This window comes from Phallusia mammillata, chromosome 3 (genome assembly GCF_965637545.1).
Source record: "Phallusia mammillata chromosome 3, kaPhaMamm4.hap1.1, whole genome shotgun sequence".
Lineage (NCBI taxonomy): Eukaryota > Metazoa > Chordata > Ascidiacea > Phlebobranchia > Ascidiidae > Phallusia > Phallusia mammillata.
In genome coordinates, this window is record NC_137254.1 from 26,683,666 (window position 1) to 26,709,173 (window position 25,508).

General features: G+C 37.5%; 1 long non-coding RNA gene across 2 annotated transcripts; it reads left to right on the forward strand.

Annotated features, from left to right (window-relative positions):
• The first annotated feature begins 861 nt into the window (after positions 1–861).
• Positions 862–23,178, forward strand: LOC145220490 (uncharacterized). Of its 2 annotated transcripts, XR_013858195.1 has the most exons (8): positions 862–997; positions 1,746–1,855; positions 5,298–5,405; positions 22,188–22,356; positions 22,444–22,638; positions 22,706–22,757; positions 22,827–22,844; positions 22,931–23,178. It is a non-coding gene; the product is annotated as an uncharacterized LOC145220490 (long non-coding RNA). The 2 variants fall into 2 exon arrangements; XR_013858194.1 differs by having other exon boundaries at positions 22,827–23,178.
• Positions 23,179–25,508: the final 2,330 nt, after the last annotated feature.

The window sequence follows — 25,508 nt, forward strand, 5'->3', positions numbered from 1 at the left end:
ACGTCTGCTTTCCCTACTTTCCATGAAGCAATGATTTACCCCTGGCTTATCATTTTTGAATATGCCTATAATATTCGAATATTCGAATATGTGTGTTTTTTTACTTTTCAACCTTATCTAATACCATACTTACTAATTAACACCAACCCTAAACAAGCCATTTGTAGTTTTGTATTTGTCCACCGACCAATGTCATATATTAACTTAAATACACATTCACAACAACAAGACGTTTCTCGTGTTTTAGCACCCCCAAAAAATGACTTTACTTCCGCAAGTCACACCGTGTATAGGTATTACCTGTAGATTGTTTTTTGGAACGTTTAAATTTGTCAAAAGTTTCGATTGATTTCTACAATATAGGTTAAATAATGTAGCCATGTAAACAATTCAATTAATATAGGTAAACGTCAAATTTATTTGGCTAGAAAACGAATTGCTCAGGCATTGTAAGCTTTTCTTATAATGATAATGTATTGTTGTCAATGACCTTTTGTTTCCGCTGGCCATTTTGGAGTAATACAATTCGTCTGAAAATCTGAAATTTGCAGGATCATTTTGTTTGAAAACAACTTCAAACTGCCAATATGTGAAGTCTGCTAGTTTTTGCGGGTTGAATAATTCGTGTTTGTACAACTTTGGTACGGTATTATTGCGAAGTTTGATTTGGTTTCCATTTAATGCATAAGGTAGCCAATGTTTTATAGTGTTACAAAAAAGGACAGTACTTTTTAAACTTAAATTTTAATGGCTTTGTTATTTGATGAGTGTATTTTGTAAAACAAAATCTACTGATTGAATCACGTTTCAACTCCTAAAAAAGGCAAAAATCATGCTCTGTGTTTTTATCACCAGGTAGTGGTTTTCGACCATGACCCATGAACCTTTAATAGGACCACAAGAGGCCATAAGTGTTGGTTTACTTGCGACGGCCACAAGGGAACTTCAGCTACTTCAATTAGTCAGAATGCATGATTGCCTTTTTTTCTGGTGTTAGGTAAGATTTTGTCATTTTTGTACATACCCTCATTTTTCTTCCTAGTGTACAGAATTAAGAGAGTGTTGCAAATATACTTTTAAATTTTCCTCTTGCTGTGTCGTATACAAAGCTGTCCACAAGCCTGCTCAATTCTGTATATAAAGCATTCAGTAATTGTTTACATATACAAAAAAAAAACTTTCGCTGAGGGTCACGATTGCAAACGGTTACTCTATGGGATATGAACTTTCAACCACCAAATGTAATTTGCAATTTGTTGCATTTGTAACACATTTGCATATTGTGGAGGTTCTCCTGTGGCCGTGCTTAGACTTTGTGGGTTAAAAAACTAGTACAGCAATGCTCACATATTGCCAATCGGACATCGACGCAAGGTACATCATCACCTTGATATTAGTACCGTTACGTTTACAATTTTAATGAGTAATTTACTGCGCACAGTCTGTACTGCGGCGTTTTTGCCAAATGGTTGGTTTCAGGCAAACTTGTTTTACGTTTCGTTTAATTTAGCCGCAACCACGAGATTTTCTGCAGGTGCCCACGCTGTTCTAGCCAACTGTTAGTTTGTTTTGCAGTGAGCCAGAGAATTACAGTAACCTCTTGTGTGTGTTAAAAACTATTGCTTGCTAAACTAATCTCATATATTTGGTGTTTTATGGCTAAGCTAAAATAACCACTTGTCTGTACTGATTGTAGCTGGTTGGGATGTTTTAGTCTTGTTATCTTAGATATTATGTTTTTATAGTATTCTGGTGCTTAAGTCTTGGTGGATGTAATGTTGGTCGTTATGTTTTCATCACCTGCAAGCTGCTCTTCTTCTATGGAAATAAATGACCAAAGTCCTTGAGAACAAAGGTAGGAAAGCTAAAAAAAACTTTAGATGTACCATGTTGAACTACAACTTATTTTGTTACACGTTTATACAAACAAGTGGATTAGTTTGTTTACCATTTCTAACAGATAAGATTGAAAAAATTAAAGGATTGTATTGACTTTTTATAATGCCAGGCATGCAAATATGGAAACAGTTTTTTTTACACAATCTGGTGTTAGCAAACAATTTTTCTTGTTTCTAGCACTTACACATTTTTCTGTTTATGTATTTTAATACATGTTATAAAAACGGCATTTCAAAAACAAATCAGTTACAAAATTTGGCTCTACATGTTTTACTTGGCATCAGCTTACAAACGAAAATGTGCTGTCAACAAAACCATATTCATAAAAAAAGAAAGGTTGGGTAATTATATAGTGAACCAAAATAATGAGATCTGACCTGTAAATAAGCATGCATTGACTGTTATATTATAGATTTTAGACAACAGGGTGGTGATTATTTTTTGAAAAAAAATATTCGCTTAGCAAATGAGAACCACAGTGGCGAGCTATTCTTAGAATTTTGACCGGTTAGGTACAATCTGTGTATTAGAACCAGTTATGAGTATTGTAAACAAGCCATAAAAGAGTATTGGCACTTTTATGGCTTGTTTACATTTATATATTGTGTAGGTAAATAAACTGTAAATAAGTTGTTAGCGTGATGGCAGGCATGTTTTTCGTGCACCTTCTTTTATTCAAGTATTAACTGCGCGGTGACAAATTCATCACGTACTAGAATTCGATGACCCCTGGCATGCTCAAGGCTTATATTTGGGAATTATTGCCAGTGATTGCAGTTAGCGCAGTCGTTCACATATTGCAAGCTTAGTGTCACTGCAAGGTGCATCGTCCATTTGAAAGTTTTTTAAATCCCATAACTCTCCACAGTCGGCTGCCCCGGTGGGTTCGTTGTTTGGTTCACCAGGCGCAAAATTCGTGTTGTTGTCTGTCGCTGGCACACCGTCGATGTATTGCCAATTACCCTCCTGTTCAATATCAGTCATTCCGATCCAGTAACAGGTTGACGGACGCGGGAGAAGTAAATTTTTGATGATATCACTTAAAATAAAACACAGCTTTTACGAAAAAATAATATTGTAAAAAATAAAAAAAAATTGTCACATTCCATGACAAGTAAAATATTTAATGAAGAGAGTCAATATTACGTCGCAAATTAAAAGGGTGGTTTCAAGTCAACTATTTTGAAATAGTGACTCGATTTTATCTCGTTTCGGGTAATTGATTCAAAGTTTCTTAACCATTGTTGCGTAAATCCTGATAACATTTAACCAGTTTGCACAATTCGATAGAACAGCACAAGTTATAACTTACTCGCGAATCGTGGCGTTTCTCATGCCCCATGCAGCCAAATCACCTCCCAATGACTGGCAATATGTTCTAGCGTCTTTCCAATTCATTGCAGTCAGCACAAGCAGGTGATCAAGCGAAACTATATCAGGAAAAATGCGAGTCTTTAGTAATTTTTTAATCTAATTACAATGATCTCAGTGGTTTCATACCAGGGTACCGTTTGCAATTTTTTTAAGGTGCTGCAAATATTTTGCAATGTTTTACTGTATGCAATTAGTCAAATACTTTGACTTTTTATATTTTTGGGAACTTTAAACAGTTGGTACAGGTTGGGCAAACACTAGAGTTTCGACCGAGACTAGTTAAGAAACACTGACCTATAGATACTTCCTAGATACTTTATAAGTTTTTGAATTTAATGCTTTAAGTTCTACTCCAAAATACCTCTTTATTCGTATCATAAAAATGAAACATTGACGACTAACAATTTATTTAAATGTGCAAATCAAACCTGTTTGGCAGTTTATTCCCGTATACCATACAGTGCACGTGCAGTTGTACCCTAAGCCAAGATCTAAGCAAGTTCCATTGTGTTCACATAATCCAGGGTTGCTCTCGCAAAAATAAGATTCTGCCAAAAGTTGTGAATCGCTGGTTAAAGTGCTCGTTAGGCACACTTTTTTGTTTGAGCTTACCACAATTTGTTCCATTTCCGGTGTAGTTTGCGTTGCAAGAACATTGAAAACGGCCTATTGTGTTTTTACAAGTTGCGTGTTGATGGCAGTTGTGTGTTCCACTCGCACATTCATCAAGATCTAGAAAAGTAATGGCGCGACATACTCGTACATTGATGGAATTGTTTTGATTTGTTAAGCGTCAATCACTACATCACATTAAACTTGTCAATTAACTCCTTACCGATTCCACAATCAGTTCCACTAAATCCTGGCTCACATACACATTTATATCCATCAGATGTAAATGTTATTGTTCCCTTGTTTAAACAAGTTGTCACTGTTGAGTACAAAAAATGTTGTTAATTTTGTGTCCACATTAGTAAAATCAATTACTCCCACCGTTATCTGCTTGCAGTATTGATTGTTCTTCTAAATTTTGCACTGCGACCTGTAAGTCTGAAACCTGAAAGGCAACATACGCAAAAGCTTAAGGTAATTTCAGACCTAATGGGAGAATCTATCGACTACAACCAATTTGTGACGGCACAAATTTTGCTAAAACCGAACTTATATTGACAACAATGTTTCTGCAAATCTTACCATGACATAAACTCCAGTAAATCCACCAATAAGGGTAATAAACACGCCGATTGCAAACAGCAACTTTTGGGATAATTCTCCACAGTCAAATATTATTTTTATAACTTCCCAAGCGCGTTCAAAAGTTTCGATTGATTCTGCAAACAACTCAAATAGTCACTAAAATGTATCAAATATTAATAATGTTGCAAAACGATACGTTACTCTTGGGTTCGTTTGCAGTTTTTGCAGCTTTACAATTCACGCAGATTGGTTCTCCATTTTCACACGTATCCATTGCAGTAGTATTCTGGTATTTTCTTTAAGTGTAGTTGACTTTTGATGCTTGGTTCTGCAGACGGTCGTTGGTGAAAATTTAATAAAAACCTTCTTGTGGTGACGTTATGTCGCATGGTTGCAGGTATTTTCCAAGAGTTTAAGGAAAACGTGCGAATAGTTGCTTGACGGTCCAGTTGACAATAAAGGTGCACAGGGCCACTGGGATTTTTTGTTGAGCTTCCTGTCAGCAAGGGAACAGTGACTAAGACGTTTCAATTAGTTTCCTGGTCTTGCTAAAGGTTAAACGGTGCGGGTTTACACTTCTATAGCCTCGGTCTCCTTCTGACCTAATCGTGATATTATTCTGTGGTTTTATGGCCAGCTCGGTGAACAATATGTTCAAAGCCCCTCCGCTCTTACAAATAGAAGCACACTCACGTCATTTAAATCCGCAAATTTCCGATTAGGGGAGACTCTCTTCAATATTTTCATAACGTGCTGTTGCATATTGCAAGAAATCAAATTGGTAAATTTGAAACGACAGGTTATACTTGCTTTTGTTATGTCCACAGGTTGCAACCAGTTCCGTACCAACAACAAGATTTCACCGTTTCGCACAAGTTATACGAAGAGGGACAGAAACGTTTAGAATAAAAACCAAGAAGGACAAGTAACCACAAGTAAGATTTGTGTTGGCCTCTTCGAGTTTGCAAAGGTCTTGAGTTGATACCAATGTAATCTTGCCGATGTGCAATTTGGACCCATTGCGGCATCGTTAGGAGTCCTTATTTTATCATATTTTTTGAACAATTACAAGAAACAAACTTGCAGTAAAATGACAGTCAGATCCTCGATACAAGCAAAAGTAAACTTAGACCTGAGCTGTCGTGAGATGCACAAGTAATTCACATGAACAAGGAGTTGCGAGAAAAGATTGTTTTTGGGAAAAATATCTGGCGTATGATATGTCATTGTTCGTATACTACAAATATTCCGACAAAAACCAATCAAAATTGAACTACCATTCGATTTTTGAATTTCGCACGACAAAAAACCGTCACAAGGCGACAGCTTTTCGATCGATTAATCAATTCGAAAATGAACACAAACTTTCTGATTTCAATTTAAACCCATTGAGGGGTCGGTAGGACAACATAGACGCCTGGAATCCATTCAAAACTAAAACTTGCCCGCTGGAAATTCGTCAGAAACTGATCGGAAATTAAACTTTTCTGTGATTTTTTAATTTCGCACGCCTAAAAAAACCGTTGCGCCTTTCCGTCGATTTATGAATTCGAAAATAAATATCAATTTTCCGATTTGAATTTAAACCCACGTGGGAATCGGTAGGACACTATAGACGCCAGGAAATTGTTAAAAATCAGAATATTCCGTCAGAAACCGTTTAGAAATCAAACTTTCCTCACATTTTACAATTCCGCACGCATAAAAACCGCTGCAAGGCTATAGCCTTTCCGTCGATTTATCAATTCGAGTTAAAATATTATTTTTTCGGTTACAGTTGAAACTCATTGGGGGTCGGTAGGATACTATAGACGTCTGGAATCCATACAAAACTTGAATATTCCGTCAGAAACCGTTTAGAAATTGAACTTTCCTCACATTTTACAATTTTGCACGCCTAAAAACCGCCACAAGGCTATGGTCTTTCCGTCGATTTATCAATTCGAGTTTAAATATCTATTTTCCGATTTGTATTTAAACCCATTGGGGGGTCGGTAGGACACTATAGACGCCAGGAAATCGTTAAAAATTAGAATATTCCGTCAGAAACCGAACAGAAATTAAACGTACCTCCAATTTTACAATTTCGCACGCCTAAAGACCGCTGCAAGGGTATATAGCCTTTCCGTCGGTTTATTAATTAGAGATTAAATATCAATTTTCCGATTTGAATTTAAACCCACGTGGGAATCGGTAGGACACTATAGACCACTGGAATCCATACAAACCTTGAATATTCCGTCAGAAACCGAACAGAAATTAAACGTACCTCCAATTTTACAATTTCGCACGCCTAAAGACCGCTGCAAGGGTATAGCCTTTCCGTCGATTTATCAATTCGAGTTTAAATATCAATTTTCCGATTTGACTTTAAACCCACGTGGGAATCGGTAGGACACTATAGACGCCAGGAAATTGTTAAAAATCAGAATATTCCGTCAGAAACCGTTTAGAAATCAAACTTTCCCCCAATTTTACAATTTCGCACGCCTAAAGACCGCTGCAAGGGTATAGCCTTTCCGTCGATTTATTAATTAGAGATTAAATATCAATTGTTCCACGGAAGTTTAAACCCATTGGGTTGTCGGTAGGACACTATACACCACTGGAATTCATTCAAAACTAAAATATTCTGTCAGAAACCGTTTAGAAATTGAACCTTCCTCCAATTTTACAATTTCGCACGACTAAACACAGCTGCAAGGCTATAGCCTTTCCGTCGATTTATCAATTCGAGTTTAAATATCAATTTTCCGATTTGAATTTAAACCCAGGTGGGAATCGGTAGGAAACTATAGACGCCAGGAAATCGTTAAAAATTAGAATATTCCGTCAGAAACCGAGCAGAAATTGAACTTTCCCCCAATTTTACAATTTCGCACGCCTAAAAACAGCTGCAAGGCTATGGCTTTTACGTCGATTTATCAATTCGAGTTTAAATATCAATTTTCCGATTTGAATTTAAACCCAGGTGGGAATCGGTAGGACACTATAGACGCCAGGAAATCGTTAAAAATTAGAATATTCCGTCAGAAACCGAGCAGAAATTGAACTTTCCTCACATTTTACAATTTCGCACGCCTAAAACCCGCCACAAGGCTATGGCTTTTACGTCGATTTATCAATTCGAGTTTAAATATCAATTTTCCGATTTGAATTTAAACCCAGATGGGAATCGGTAGGACACTATAGACGCCTGGAATCCATACAAAACTTGAATATTCCGTCAGAAACCGTTTAGAAATTGAACTTTCCTCACATTTTGCAATTTCGCACGCCTAAAACCCGCCACAAGGCTATGGCTTTTACGTCGATTTATCAATTCGAGTTTAAATATCAATTTTCCGATTTGAATTTAAACCCAGATGGGGGTCGGTAGGATACTATAGACGTCTGGAATCCATACAAAACTTGAATATTCTGTCAGAAACCGAACAGAAATTGAACTTTCCTCACATTTTACAATTTCGCACGCCTAAAACCCGCCACAAGGCTATGGCTTTTACGTCGATTTATCAATTCGAGTTTAAATATCAATTTTCCGATTTGAATTTAAACCCAGATGGGGGTCGGTAGGATACTATAGACGTCTGGAATCCATACAAAACTTGAATATTCTGTCAGAAACCGAACAGAAATTGAACTTTCCTCACATTTTACAATTTCGCACGCCTAAAACCCGCCACAAGGCTATGGCTTTTACGTCGATTTATCAATTCGAGTTTAAATATCAATTTTCCGATTTGAATTTAAACCCAGATGGGGGTCGGTAGGATACTATAGACGTCTGGAATCCATACAAAACTGGAATATTCTGTCAGAAACCGTTTAGAAATTGAACTTTCCTCACATTTTACAATTTCGCACGCCTAAAACCCGCCACAAGGCTATGGCTTTTACGTCGATTTATCAATTCGAGTTTAAATATCAATTTTCCGATTTGAATTTAAACCCAGATGGGGGTCGGTAGGATACTATAGACGTCTGGAATCCATACAAAACTTGAATATTCTGTCAGAAACCGAACAGAAATTGAACTTTCCTCACATTTTACAATTTCGCACGCCTAAAACCCGCCACAAGGCTATGGCTTTTACGTCGATTTATCAATTCGAGTTTAAATATCAATTTTCCGATTTGAATTTAAACCCAGATGGGGGTCGGTAGGATACTATAGACATCTGGAATCCATACAAAACTTGAATATTCCGTCAGAAACCGAACAGAAATTAAACGTACCTCCAATTTTACAATTTCGCACGCCTAAAACCCGCCACAAGGCTATGGCTTTTACGTCGATTTATCAATTCGAGTTTAAATATCAATTTTCCGATTTGAATTTAAACCCAGATGGGGGTCGGTAGGATACTATAGACGTCTGGAATCCATACAAAACTTGAATATTCTGTCAGAAACCGAACAGAAATTGAACTTTCCTCACATTTTACAATTTCGCACGCCTAAAACCCGCCACAAGGCTATGGCTTTTACGTCGATTTATCAATTCGAGTTTAAATATCAATTTTCCGATTTGAATTTAAACCCAGATGGGGGTCGGTAGGATACTATAGACGTCTGGAATCCATACAAAACTTGAATATTCTGTCAGAAACCGAACAGAAATTGAACTTTCCTCACATTTTACAATTTCGCACGCCTAAAACCCGCCACAAGGCTATGGCTTTTACGTCGATTTATCAATTCGAGTTTAAATATCAATTTTCCGATTTGAATTTAAACCCAGATGGGGGTCGGTAGGATACTATAGACGTCTGGAATCCATACAAAACTTGAATATTCTGTCAGAAACCGAACAGAAATTGAACTTTCCTCACATTTTACAATTTCGCACGCCTAAAACCCGCCACAAGGCTATGGCTTTTACGTCGATTTATCAATTCGAGTTTAAATATCAATTTTCCGATTTGAATTTAAACCCAGATGGGGGTCGGTAGGATACTATAGACGTCTGGAATCCATACAAAACTTGAATATTCCGTCAGAAACCGAACAGAAATTAAACGTACCTCCAATTTTACAATTTCGCACCCGTAAAAACCGTTACAAGGCTATAGCCTTTCCGTCGATTTATCAATTCGAATTTAAATATCAATTTTCCGATTTGAATTTAAACCCAGGTGGGAATCGGTAGGAAACTATAGACGCCAGGAAATCGTTAAAAATTAGAATATTCCGTCAGAAACCGAGCAGAAATTGAACTTTCCCCCAATTTTACAATTTCGCACGCCTAAAAACAGCTGCAAGGCTATGGCTTTTACGTCGATTTATCAATTCGAGTTTAAATATCAATTTTCCGATTTGAATTTAAACCCAGGTGGGAATCGGTAGGACACTATAGACGCCAGGAAATCGTTAAAAATTAGAATATTCCGTCAGAAACCGAGCAGAAATTGAACTTTCCTCACATTTTACAATTTCGCACGCCTAAAACCCGCCACAAGGCTATGGCTTTTACGTCGATTTATCAATTCGAGTTTAAATATCAATTTTCCGATTTGAATTTAAACCCAGATGGGAATCGGTAGGACACTATAGACGCCTGGAATCCATACAAAACTTGAATATTCCGTCAGAAACCGTTTAGAAATTGAACTTTCCTCACATTTTGCAATTTCGCACGCCTAAAACCCGCCACAAGGCTATGGCTTTTACGTCGATTTATCAATTCGAGTTTAAATATCAATTTTCCGATTTGAATTTAAACCCAGATGGGGGTCGGTAGGATACTATAGACGTCTGGAATCCATACAAAACTTGAATATTCTGTCAGAAACCGAACAGAAATTGAACTTTCCTCACATTTTACAATTTCGCACGCCTAAAACCCGCCACAAGGCTATGGCTTTTACGTCGATTTATCAATTCGAGTTTAAATATCAATTTTCCGATTTGAATTTAAACCCAGATGGGGGTCGGTAGGATACTATAGACGTCTGGAATCCATACAAAACTTGAATATTCTGTCAGAAACCGAACAGAAATTGAACTTTCCTCACATTTTACAATTTCGCACGCCTAAAACCCGCCACAAGGCTATGGCTTTTACGTCGATTTATCAATTCGAGTTTAAATATCAATTTTCCGATTTGAATTTAAACCCAGATGGGGGTCGGTAGGATACTATAGACGTCTGGAATCCATACAAAACTGGAATATTCTGTCAGAAACCGTTTAGAAATTGAACTTTCCTCACATTTTACAATTTCGCACGCCTAAAACCCGCCACAAGGCTATGGCTTTTACGTCGATTTATCAATTCGAGTTTAAATATCAATTTTCCGATTTGAATTTAAACCCAGATGGGGGTCGGTAGGATACTATAGACGTCTGGAATCCATACAAAACTTGAATATTCTGTCAGAAACCGAACAGAAATTGAACTTTCCTCACATTTTACAATTTCGCACGCCTAAAACCCGCCACAAGGCTATGGCTTTTACGTCGATTTATCAATTCGAGTTTAAATATCAATTTTCCGATTTGAATTTAAACCCAGATGGGGGTCGGTAGGATACTATAGACATCTGGAATCCATACAAAACTTGAATATTCCGTCAGAAACCGAACAGAAATTAAACGTACCTCCAATTTTACAATTTCGCACGCCTAAAACCCGCCACAAGGCTATGGCTTTTACGTCGATTTATCAATTCGAGTTTAAATATCAATTTTCCGATTTGAATTTAAACCCAGATGGGGGTCGGTAGGATACTATAGACGTCTGGAATCCATACAAAACTTGAATATTCTGTCAGAAACCGAACAGAAATTGAACTTTCCTCACATTTTACAATTTCGCACGCCTAAAACCCGCCACAAGGCTATGGCTTTTACGTCGATTTATCAATTCGAGTTTAAATATCAATTTTCCGATTTGAATTTAAACCCAGATGGGGGTCGGTAGGATACTATAGACGTCTGGAATCCATACAAAACTTGAATATTCTGTCAGAAACCGAACAGAAATTGAACTTTCCTCACATTTTACAATTTCGCACGCCTAAAACCCGCCACAAGGCTATGGCTTTTACGTCGATTTATCAATTCGAGTTTAAATATCAATTTTCCGATTTGAATTTAAACCCAGATGGGGGTCGGTAGGATACTATAGACGTCTGGAATCCATACAAAACTTGAATATTCTGTCAGAAACCGAACAGAAATTGAACTTTCCTCACATTTTACAATTTCGCACGCCTAAAACCCGCCACAAGGCTATGGCTTTTACGTCGATTTATCAATTCGAGTTTAAATATCAATTTTCCGATTTGAATTTAAACCCAGATGGGGGTCGGTAGGATACTATAGACGTCTGGAATCCATACAAAACTTGAATATTCCGTCAGAAACCGAACAGAAATTAAACGTACCTCCAATTTTACAATTTCGCACCCGTAAAAACCGTTACAAGGCTATAGCCTTTCCGTCGATTTATCAATTCGAATTTAAATATCAATTTTCCGATTTGAATTTAAACCCAGGTGGGAATCGGTAGGACACTATAGACGTCTGGAATCCATACAAAACTTGAATATTCCGTCAGAAACCGTTTAGAAATTGAACTTTCCTCACATTTTACAATTTCGCACGCCTAAAACCCGCCACAAGGCTATGGCTTTTACGTCGATTTATCAATTCGAGTTTAAATATCAATTTTCCGATTTGAATTTAAACCCAGATGGGGGTCGGTAGGATACTATAGACATCTGGAATCCATACAAAACTTGAATATTCCGTCAGAAACCGAACAGAAATTAAACGTACCTCCAATTTTACAATTTCGCACCCGTAAAAACCGTTACAAGGCTATAGCCTTTCCGTCGATTTATCAATTCGAATTTAAATATCAATTTTCCGATTTGAATTTAAACCCAGGTGGGAATCGGTAGGACACTATAGACGTCTGGAATCCATACAAAACTTGAATATTCCGTCAGAAACCGTTTAGAAATTGAACTTTCCTCACATTTTACAATTTCGCACGCCTAAAACCCGCCACAAGGCTATGGCTTTTACGTCGATTTATCAATTCGAGTTTAAATATCAATTTTCCGATTTGAATTTAAACCCAGATGGGGGTCGGTAGGATACTATAGACGTCTGGAATCCATACAAAACTTGAATATTCTGTCAGAAACCGAACAGAAATTGAACTTTCCTCACATTTTACAATTTCGCACGCCTAAAACCCGCCACAAGGCTATGGCTTTTACGTCGATTTATCAATTCGAGTTTAAATATCAATTTTCCGATTTGAATTTAAACCCAGATGGGGGTCGGTAGGATACTATAGACGTCTGGAATCCATACAAAACTTGAATATTCTGTCAGAAACCGAACAGAAATTGAACTTTCCTCACATTTTACAATTTCGCACGCCTAAAACCCGCCACAAGGCTATGGCTTTTACGTCGATTTATCAATTCGAGTTTAAATATCAATTTTCCGATTTGAATTTAAACCCAGATGGGGGTCGGTAGGATACTATAGACGTCTGGAATCCATACAAAACTTGAATATTCTGTCAGAAACCGAACAGAAATTGAACTTTCCTCACATTTTACAATTTCGCACGCCTAAAACCCGCCACAAGGCTATGGCTTTTACGTCGATTTATCAATTCGAGTTTAAATATCAATTTTCCGATTTGAATTTAAACCCAGATGGGGGTCGGTAGGATACTATAGACGTCTGGAATCCATACAAAACTTGAATATTCCGTCAGAAACCGAACAGAAATTAAACGTACCTCCAATTTTACAATTTCGCACCCGTAAAAACCGTTACAAGGCTATAGCCTTTCCGTCGATTTATCAATTCGAATTTAAATATCAATTTTCCGATTTGAATTTAAACCCAGGTGGGAATCGGTAGGACACTATAGACGTCTGGAATCCATACAAAACTTGAATATTCCGTCAGAAACCGTTTAGAAATTGAACTTTCCTCACATTTTACAATTTCGCACGCCTAAAAACCGCCACAATTAAGGCTATGGCCTTTACGTCGATTTATCAATTCGAGTTTAAATATCAATTTTTTTGACTAAAATTTAATCCCATTGGGGGTTCGGTTGGACCCTATGGACCGCTGGAATTCATTCAAAACTAAAATATTCTGTCAGAAACCGTTTAGAAATTGAACTTTCCTCACATTTTACAATTTCGCACGCCTAAAAACCGCCACAATTAAGGCTATGGCCTTTACGTCGATTTATCAATTCGAGTTTAAATATCAATTTTTTTGACTAAAATTTAATCCCATTGGGGGTTCGGTTGGACCCTATGGACCGCTGGAATTCATTCAAAACTAAAATATTCTGTCAGAAACCGTTTAGAAATTGAACTTTCCTCACATTTTACAATTTCGCACGCCTAAAAACCGCCACAATTAAGGCTATGGCCTTTACGTCGATTTATCAATTCGAGTTTAAATATCAATTTTTTTGACTAAAATTTAATCCCATTGGGGGTTCGGTTGGACCCTATGGACCGCTGGAATTCATTCGAAAGTAAAATGTTCCGTCAGAAACCGATCAAGAATTGAACTTTTCTCCAATTTTACGATTTCGCACGCCTAAAAATGACTGTTAAGGCTATATTAAATATCCATTTCTCGATTGTAATTTTAACCCGTTGGGGGGTCGGTAGCACACTATAGTCGCCTAGAATCCATTTAAAACTGGAATATTCCGTCAGAAACCGATCAGAAATTGAACTTTCTTGTGATGACAAAATTTCGCACGCCTAAAAACCGTTGCAAGGCTATAGCCTTTCCGTCGATTTATCAATTCGAGTTTAAATATCAATATCTCGATTTCAGTTTAAACCTATTGTGGGGGTTGGTAGGACGCAATAGACGCCTAGAATCCATTAAAAATCGGAATATTTCGTCAGAAACCGATACGAAATTAAACTTTCATATGATTTCAAAATTCCGCACGCATAAAAACCGCTGCAAGGTTATAGCCTTTCCGTCGATTTATCAATTCGAGTTAAAATATTATTTTTTCGGTTACAGTTGAAACTCATTGGGGGTCGGTAGGATACTATAGACGTCTGGAATCCATACAAAACTTGAATATTCCGTCAGAAACCGTTTAGAAATTGAACTTTCCTCCAATTTTACAATTTCGCACGCCTAAAGACCGCTGCAAGGGTATAGCCTTTCCGTCGATTTATCAATTTGAGTTAAAATATCTATTGTTCCATTGCAGTTCATAGCCATTGGGGCGTCGGTAGGACACTATAGAAGCCTAAAATCCATTTAAACCTAGAACATTCTGTCAGAAACCGTTTAGAAATTGAACTTTCCTCCAATTTTACAATTTCGCATGCCTAAAAACAGCTGCAAGGGTATAGCCTTTCTGTCGATTTATTAATTAGAGATTAAATATCAATTGTTCCACGAAAGCTTAAACCCATTGGGTTGTCGGTAGGACACTATACACCACTGGAATTCATTCAAAACTAAAATATTCTGTCAGAAACCGTTTAGAAATTGAACTTTCCTCCAATTTTACAATTTCGCACGCCTAAAAACCGCTAGAAGGCTACAGCCTTTCCGTCGATTTATCAATTCGAGTTTAAGTATCAATTTTCCGATTAGAATTTAAACCCATGTGGGGGTCGGTTGGACCGTATAGACGTCTAGAATCCATTCAAAATTAGAATATTCTGTCAGAAACCGTCCAGAAATTGAACTTTCCTCCAATTTTACAATTTCGCACGCATGAAAACCGCTACAAGGCTATAGCCTTTCCGTCGATTTATCAATTCGAGTTTAAATATCAATTTTCCGATTTGAATTTAAACCCATGTGGGGGTCGGTAGGACACTATAGACGCCAGGAAATCGTTAAAAATTAGAATATTCCGTCAGAAACCGAGCAGAAATTGAACTTTCCCCCAATTTTACAATTTCGCACGCCTAAAAACAGCTGCAAGGCTATAGCCTTTCCGTCGATTTATCAATTCGAATTTAAATATCAATTTTCCGATTTGAATTTAAACCCAGGTGGGAATCGGTAGGACACTATAGACGTCTGGAATCCATACAAAACTTGAATATTCTGTCAGAAACCGTTTAGAAATTGAACTTTCCTACAATTTTACAATTTCGCACGCCTAAAAACCGCTAGAAGGCTACAGCCTTTCCGTCGATTTATCAATTCGAGTTTAAGTATCAATTTTCCGATTAGAATTTAAACCCATGTGGGGGTCGGTTGGACCGTATAGACGTCTAGAATCCATTCAAAATTAGAATATTCTGTCAGAAACCGTTTAGAATTTGAACCTTCCTCCAATTTTACAATTTCGCATGCCTAAAAACAGCTACAAGGCTATAGCCTTTCCGTCGATTTATCAATTCGAGTTTAAATATCAATTTTCCGATTTGAATTTAAACCCATGTGGGAATCGGTAGGACACTATAGACGCCAGGAAATCGTTAAAAATTAGAATATTCCGTCAGAAACCGAGCAGAAATTGAACTTTCCCCCAATTTTACAATTTCGCACGCCTAAAAACAGCTGCAAGGCTATAGCCTTTCCGTCGATTTATCAATTCGAATTTAAATATCAATTTTCCGATTTGAATTTAAACCCAGGTGGGAATCGGTAGGACACTATAGACGTCTGGAATCCATACAAAACTTGAATATTCCGTCAGAAACCGTTTAGAAATTGAACTTTCCTCACATTTTACAATTTCGCACGCCTAAAAACCGCCACAATTAAGGCTATGGCCTTTACGTCGATTTATCAATTCGAGTTTAAATATCAATTTTTTTGACTAAAATTTAATCCCATTGGGGGTTCGGTTGGACCCTATGGACCGCTGGAATTCATTCAAAACTAAAATATTCTGTCAGAAACCGTTTAGAAATTGAACTTTCCTCACATTTTACAATTTCGCACGCCTAAAAACCGCCACAATTAAGGCTATGGCCTTTACGTCGATTTATCAATTCGAGTTTAAATATCAATTTTTTTGACTAAAATTTAATCCCATTGGGGGTTCGGTTGGACCCTATGGACCGCTGGAATTCATTCGAAAGTAAAATATTCCGTCAGAAACCGATCAAGAATTGAACTTTTCTCCAATTTTACGATTTCGCACGCCTAAAAATGACTGTTAAGGCTATATTAAATATCAATTTCTCGATTGTAATTTAAACCCGTTGGGGGGTCGGTAGCACACTATAGTCGCCTAGAATCCATTTAAAACTGGAATATTCCGTCAGAAACCGATCAGAAATTGAACTTTCTTGTGATGACAAAATTTTTAAATATCAATATCTCGATTTCAGTTTAAACCTATTGTGGGGGTTGGTAGGACGCAATAGACGCCTAGAATCCATTAAAAATCGGATTATTTCGTCAGAAACCGATACGAAATTAAACTTTCATATGATTTCAAAATTCCGCACGCATAAAAACCGCTGCAAGGTTATAGCCTTTCCGTCGATTTATCAATTCGAGTTAAAATATTATTTTTTCGGTTACAGTTGAAACTCATTGGGGGTCGGTAGGATACTATAGACGTCTGGAATCCATACAAAACTTGAATATTACGTCAGAAACCGTTTAGAAATTGAACTTTCCTCCAATTTTACAATTTCGCACGCCTAAAGACCGCTGCAAGGGTATAGCCTTTCCGTCGATTTATCAATTTGAGTTAAAATATCTATTGTTCCATTGCAGTTCATAGCCATTGGGGCGTCGGTAGGACACTATAGAAGCCTAAAATCCATTTAAACCTAGAATATTCTGTCAGAAACCGTTTAGAAATTGAACTTTCCTCCAATTTTACAATTTCGCACGCCTAAAAACCGCTAGAAGGCTACAGCCTTTCCGTCGATTTATCAATTCGAGTTTAAGTATCAATTTTCCGATTAGAATTTAAACCCATGTGGGGGTCGGTAGGACACTATAGACGCCAGGAAATCGTTAAAAATTAGAATATTCCGTCAGAAACCGAGCAGAAATTGAACTTTCCCCCAATTTTACAATTTCGCACGCCTAAAAACAGCTGCAAGGCTATAGCCTTTCCGTCGATTTATCAATTCGAATTTAAATATCAATTTTCCGATTTGAATTTAAACCCAGGTGGGAATCGGTAGGACACTATAGACGTCTGGAATCCATACAAAACTTGAATATTCCGTCAGAAACCGTTTAGAAATTGAACTTTCCTCCAATTTTACAATTTCGCACGCCTAAAAACCGCTAGAAGGCTACAGCCTTTCCGTCGATTTATCAATTCGAGTTTAAGTATCAATTTTCCGATTAGAATTTAAACCCATGTGGGGGTCGGTTGGACCGTATAGACGTCTAGAATCCATTCAAAATTAGAATATTCTGTCAGAAACCGTTTAGAAATTGAACCTTCCTCCAATTTTACAATTTCGCATGCCTAAAAACAGCTGCAAGGCTATAGCCTTTCCGTCGATTTATCAATTCGAGTTTAAATATCAATTTTCCGATTTGAATTTAAACCCATGTGGGAATCGGTAGGACACTATAGACGCCAGGAAATCGTTAAAAATTGGAATATTCCGTCAGAAACCGAGCAGAAATTGATCTTTCCTCCAATTTTACAATTTCGCACGCCTAAAAACAGATGCAAGGCTATAGCCTTTCCGTCGATTTATCAATTCGAATTTAAATATCAATTTTCCGATTTGAATTTAAACCCAGGTGGGAATCGGTAGGACACTATAGACGTCTGGAATCCTTAGAAAACTTGAATATTCCGTCAGAAACCGTTTAGAAATTGAACTTTCCTCACATTTTACAATTTCGCACGCCTAGAACCCGCCACAAGGCTATGGCCTTTACGTCGATTTATCAATTCGAGTTTAAATATCAATTTTCCGATTTGAATTTAAACCCAGATGGGGGTCGGTAGGATACTATAGACGTCTGGAATCCATACAAAACTTGAATATTCTGTCAGAAACCGAACAGAAATTAAACGTACCTCCAATTTTACAATTTCGCACCCGTAAAAACCGGTACAAGGCTATAGCCTTTCCGTCGATTTATCAATTCGAGTTTAAGTATCAATTTTCCGATTAGAATTTAAACCCATGTGGGGGTCGGTAGGACACTATAGACGCCAGGAAATCGTTAAAAATTAGAATATTCTGTCAGAAACCGAGCAGAAATTGAACTTTCCCCCAATTTTACAATTTCGCACGCCTAAAAACAGCTGCAAGGCTATAGCCTTTCCGTCGATTTATCAATTCGAATTTAAATATCAATTTTCCGATTTGAATTTAAACCCAGGTGGGAATCGGTAGGACACTATAGACGTCTGGAATCCATACAAAACTTGAATATTCCGTCAGAAACCGTTTAGAAATTGAACTTTCCTCCAATTTTACAATTTCGCACGCCTAAAAACCGCTAGAAGGCTACAGCCTTTCCGTCGATTTATCAATTCGAGTTTAAGTATCAATTTTCCGATTAGAATTTAAACCCATGTGGGGGTCGGTTGGACCGTATAGACGTCTAGAATCCATTCAAAATTAGAATATTCTGTCAGAAACCGTTTAGAAATTGAACCTTCCTCCAATTTTACAATTTCGCATGCCTAAAAACAGCTGCAAGACTATAGCCTTTCCGTCGATTTATCAATTCGAGTTTAAATATCAATTTTCCGATTTGAATTTAAACCCATGTGGGAATCGGTAGGACACTATAGACGCCAGGAAATCGTTAAAAATTGGAATATTCCGTCAGAAACCGAGCAGAAATTGAACTTTCCCCCAATTTTACAATTTCGCACGCCTAAAAACAGCTGCAAGGCTATAGCCTTTCCGTCGATTTATCAATTCGAATTTAAATATCAATTTTCCGATTTGAATTTAAACCCAGGTGGGAATCGGTAGGACACTATAGACGTCTGGAATCCATACAAAACTTGAATATTCCGTCAGAAACCGTTTAGAAATTGAACTTTCCTCACATTTTACAATTTCGCACGCCTAAAACCCGCCACAAGGCTATGGCTTTTACGTCGATTTATCAATTCGAGTTTAAATATCAATTTTCCGATTTGAATTTAAACCCAGATGGGGGTCGGTAGGATACTATAGACATCTGGAATCCATACAAAACTTGAACATTCCGTCAGAAACCGAACAGAAATTAAACGTACCGCCAATTTTACAATTTCGCACCCGTAAAAACCGGTACAAGGCTATAGCCTTTCCGTCGATTTATCAATTCGAGTTTAAATATCAATATCTCGATTTCAGTTTAAACCTATTGTGGGGGTTGGTAGGACGCAATAGACGCCTAGAATCCATTAAAAATCGGAATATTTCGTCAGAAACCGATACGAAATTAAACTTTCATATGATTTCAAAATTCCGCACGCATAAAAACCGCTGCAAGGTTATAGCCTTTCCGTCGATTTATCAATTTGAGTTAAAATATTATTTTTTCGGTTACAGTTGAAACTCATTGGGGGTCGGTAGGATACTATAGACGTCTGGAATCCATACAAAACTTGAATATTCCGTCAGAAACCGTTTAGAAATTGAACTTTCCTCCAATTTTACAATTTCGCACGCCTAAAGACCGCTGCAAGGGTATAGCCTTTCCGTCGATTTATCAATTTGAGTTAAAATATCTATTGTTCCATTGCAGTTCATAGCCATTGGGGCGTCGGTAGGACACTATAGAAGCCTAAAATCCATTTAAACCTAGAATATTCTGTCAGAAACCGTTTAGAAATTGAACTTTCCTCCAATTTTACAATTTCGCACGCCTAAAAACAGCTGCAAGGGTATAGCCTTTCCGTCGATTTATCAATTCGAGTTTAAATATCAATTTTCCGATTAGAATTTAAACCCATGTGGGAATCGGTAGGACACTACCGACGCCAGGAAATCGTTAAAAATTAGAATATTCCGTCAGAAACCGAGCAGAAATTGATCTTTCCTCCAATTTTACAATTTCGCACGCCTAAAAACAGATGCAAGGCTATAGCCTTTCCGTCGATTTATCAATTCGAATTTAAATATCAATTTTCCGATTTGAATTTAAACCCAGGTGGGAATCGGTAGGACACTATAGACGTCTGGAATCCTTAGAAAACTTGAATATTCCGTCAGAAACCGTTTAGAAATTGAACTTTCCTCACATTTTACAATTTCGCACGCCTAAAACCCGCCACAAGGCTATGGCCTTTACGTCGATTTATCAATTCGAGTTTAAATATCAATTTTCCGATTTGAATTTAAACCCAGATGGGGGTCGGTAGGATACTATAGACGTCTGGAATCCATACAAAACTTGAATATTCTGTCAGAAACCGAACAGAAATTAAACGTACCGCCAATTTTACAATTTCGCACCCGTAAAAACCGGTACAAGGCTATAGCCTTTCCGTCGATTTATTAATTTGAGATTAAATATCAATTGTTCCACGGAAGTTTAAACCCATTGGGTTGTCGGTAGGACACTATACACCACTGGAATTCATTCAAAACTAAAATATTCTGTCAGAAACCGTTTAGAAAGTGAACTTTCCTCACATTTTACAATTTCGCACGCCTAAAACCCGCCACAAGGCTATGGCTTTTACGTCGATTTATCAATTTGAGTTAAAATATCTATTGTTCCATTGCAGTTCATAGCCATTGGGGCGTCGGTTGGACCGTATAGACGTCTAGAATCCATTCAAAATTAGAATATTCTGTCAGAAACCGTCCAGAAATTGAACTTTCCTCCAATTTTACAATTTCGCACGCATAAAAACCGCTACAAGGCTATAGCCTTTCCGTCGATTTATCAATTTGAGTTAAAATATCTATTGTTCCATTGCAGTTCATAGCCATTGGGGCGTCGGTAGGACACTATAGAAAACTAAAATCCATTTAAACCTAGGATATTCTGTCAGAAACCGATTTGAAATTGATCTTTCCTCCAATTTTACAATTTCGCACGCCTAAAGACCGCTGCAAGGCTATAGCATTTCCGTCGATTTATTAATTGGAGTTTAAATATCAATTGTTCGACTGCAGTTTAAACTCATTGGGGGTCGGTAGGACACTATAGACCGCTGGAATCCATTCAAAACTAGAATATTCTGTAAGAAACCGTTTAGAACTTGAACTTTCCACCAATTTTATAATTTCGCACGCATAAAAACCGCTGCACGGTTATAGCCTTTCCGTCGATTTATCAATTCGGGTTTAAATATTATTTTTTTGATTGCAGTTCAAAACCATTGCGGGATCTGTAGGACACTATAGACGCCTGGAATGCATTATATAATAGAATTTTCCGTCAGAAACCGTTTAGAAATTGAACTTTCCAACATTTTTTTGCAATTCCTCGCGCCTCAAAACCGCTGCAAGGCTATATCCTTTCCGTCGATTTATCAATTCGAGTTTAAATATTATTTTTTCGATGGCAGTTAGAACCCTTTGGGGGGTGGGAAGGACACTATAGACGCCTGAGATCCATTCCAAACTAGAATATTCCGTCAGAAACCGATCAGAAAACTTTCTTCCAATTTTACCTTTGATTTTTTAGGAATTCCAGTTTTATTGTTTATGTTCCAAATGCAATTTCAACCCATCGTTGGATTGGTATGGTCGTTAAGAACCCAATTAAATAAATTCGAATATTTCAGCAGTTCCCTACCAAAGTTAAGTTGTTCTTCGATATTTTACTTAAAGGCGCCGCCCTTGTGACGTTTTAAAAGCCAGTGTTCTGATTGGTTGAAGAAAAGGAAAAAAGGGAACCGACCAACCTAGGTCGTAAGTCATCGGTCATTCTTTCTTTAGCAACTTGTGGTGAAGGTTGCTGTGTCAAAAGGAGTCAAAGTTTCAGGTGGAGATTTTGCAGGTGAAGTTATTCGGTGTGCATTCCACAATAAACAGTGTTTTGTGGAGTTGTAGTAATGTGTTTTGAAGTGAAGACATTTTGTTTTAGGGCTTAGGAAACATTCGTTGATCAAGGAAGGTTCTTTGAAAGGATGCAAAACGGGCGTTGATTGACAAAGGTTTTTCAGTGAAAGGGGGAGAAACCTGAGCAAAACGGGCGAGATAATAATGTTCTGCATTTGGTATGGGAGCAGCTGAATTAATGCGTTTGCTCTGGATTTTTGTGACTTAAATCAAATTCTTAGTAAGTTAGCTTTTCCGTGAATTAAACTTAATCATATTTTTATTTTTTACCTTCACATTTGTTTTAGAAACTCATAGACACGAAGTTTGTTCAAAGGCCAGCGGACATTTTTATTTTGGGTACTATTCTTATTTTTTTATCGTTGATGTGTTTGTTTATCGTTTTAATCAGTTGTTTTCTTGTTTCAGAGTTCATCATCATCCAGCGTACATTTTCTTTTTGTGTTTTATTTTTTGTGTTTATCATAGTTGTGTTTCGTTTATTGTTTTAATCAGCTGTTTTCTTGTTTCAGAATTCATCATAAGCCAGCGGACACTTTGTTTTGTGTGTATTATTTTTTTTATCGTTGATGTGTTTCTTTTAATCAGCTGTTTTCTTGTTTCAAAGTTCATCATTATCCAGCGGACATTTTGTTTTTTTATGTTTTATCGTAGTTGTGTTTTGTTTATTGTTTTGATCATCTGTGTTTTATTGTTTTAGTATTCATCATAATCCCGCGGACATTTTTGTTTTTGTGTTTATTTCTTGAGTTTGGTTTATCGTTCATGTGTTTGTTTATCGTTTTAATCAGCTGTTATCTCGTTTCAGACTTCATCATCTTCCAGCGGACATTTTGTTTTTGTTTTATTTTTTGTTTTTATTGTTGTTGTGTTTCGTTTATCGTTTTAATCAGTCTTTTTCTTGTTTCAGAGTTCATCATCCTACAGCGGACATTTGTTGTTTTGTTTTTTGTGTTTTATTATTTGTATTTATCGTTGTTCTGTTTCGTTTATCGTTTTAATCAGCTGTTTTCTTGTTTCAGTCTTCATCTTCTTCCAGCGGACATTTTTGTTTTTGTGTTTTGTGTTTGTTTTATCGTTGATGTGTTTTGTTGATCGTTTTAATCAGCTGTTTTCTTGTTTCAGAATTCATTATCACCCAGCGGGCAATTTGTTTTGTGTTTCTTTTTGTATTTATCATTCATGTGTTTGTTTATCGTTTTAATCAGCTGTTTTCTCGTTTCAGTCTTCATCTTCTTCCAGCGGACATTTTTGTTTTTGTGTTTTGTGTTTGTTTTATCGTTGATGTGTTTTGTTGATCGTTTTAATCAGCTGTTTTCTTGTTTCAGAATTCATTATCACCCAGCGGGCAATTTGTTTTGTTTCTTTTTGTATTTATCATTCATGTGTTTGTTTATCGTTTTAATCAGCTGTTTTCTCGTTTCAGTCTTTTTTTCAGTCTGTGTGTGTGTGTGTGTGTGTGTGTGTGTGTGTGTGTGTGTGTGTGTGTGTGTGTGTGTGTGTGTGTGTGTGTGTGTGTGTGTGTGTGTGTGTGTGTGTGTGTGTGTGTGTGTGTGTGTGTGTGTGTGTGTGTGTGTGTGTGTGTGTGTGTGTGTGTGTGTGTGTGTGTGTGTGTGTGTGTGTGTGTGTGTGTGTGTGTGTGTGTGTGTGTGTGTGTGTGTGTGTGTGTGTGTGTGTGTGTGTGTGTGTGTGTGTGTGTGTGTGTGTGTGTGTGTGTGTGTGTGTGTGTGTGTGTGTGTGTGTGTGTGTGTGTGTGTGTGTGTGTGTGTGTGTGTGTGTGTGTGTGTGTGTGTGTGTGTGTGTGTGTGTGTGTGTGTGTGTGTGTGTGTGTGTGTGTGTGTGTGTGTGTGTGTGTGTGTGTGTGTGTGTGTGTGTGTGTGTCACGCGTGTTTTTTTGTGTGTATCTCGCATGTTTTTTTTGTGTGTATCTCGCATGTTTTTTTTTGTGTGTGTTTTTGTGTGTTTGTGTGTCAAGCGTGTCACGTGTGTTTTTTGTGTGTATCACGCGTGTTTTTTTGTGTGTGTCACGCGTGTTTTTGTGTGTGTGTCACGCGTGTGTTTTTGTGTGTGTGTGTTTTTGTGTGTCGCGCGTGTCACGTGTGTTTTTTCTGTGTATCACGTGTGTCTTTTGTGTGTATCACGTATGTTTTTTGTGTGAATGTCACGTGTGATTTTTGTGTGTTTGTGTCGCGCGTGTCACGTGTTTTTTTTCTGTGAATGTCACGTGTGTTTTGTGTGTGCTTTTTGTGGGCTTTGTGTGTGTTTTTTTGTGATTTTATTTTGTGTGTTTTTTTGTTTTTATTTTGTGTGTATTTTTTTGTGTGTTTTTTAAACATTTTGTTTTGTGTGTTGATGTGTTTTTTTATCGTATTAATCAGCTGTTTTCTTGTTTCAGGATTCATCACCAGCCAGCGGACATTTTGTTTTTTCTCTTCTTCATTCATTTCTCTATTGTGCTTTGTGTGTTTTGTCGTTTAATAAAATGTGAATAATCATTTTCTTTTTAGTGTTTAATCAAATATGGTACAAAATGCACAAATTATGTATCACAAAAAACTCGATTCTCTCTCCCCTTGATGCAAACAAATATTGACAAAGCCCAAATGTACATATGCATTTTATGCAAAACGCCAAAAAACAGAAGAAAGTTTTTTCTTGTAACCCGCGCCTGTCACAAGTCTCCCTGCCCTTGATGTATAACCCGAACCTGTCACAAGTCCCCTCCTCCCCCTGATGCAAACCCCCGCCTGTCACAAGTCTCACTCTCCCTGATGCAAACCCGCGCCTGTCACAAGCCTCCCTCCTCCCATTAATGCAAACCCCCGCCTGTCATCAGTCTCCCTACCCCTGATGCAAAACAGAAGAAAGTTTTTTCTTACAATTTGCAACATCTTTTACTCCCCCTGATGCAAACCCCCGTCTGTCATAAGTCTCCCTCCTCCCCCTGATGCAAACCCGCACCTGTCACAAGTCTCCCTCCTCCCCCTGATGCAAACCCGCACCTGTCACAAGTCTCCTTTCCGCTGATGCAAACCCGCGCCTGTCACAAGTCTTCCTTCTCCCCCTGATGTCAACCCGCACCTGTCACAA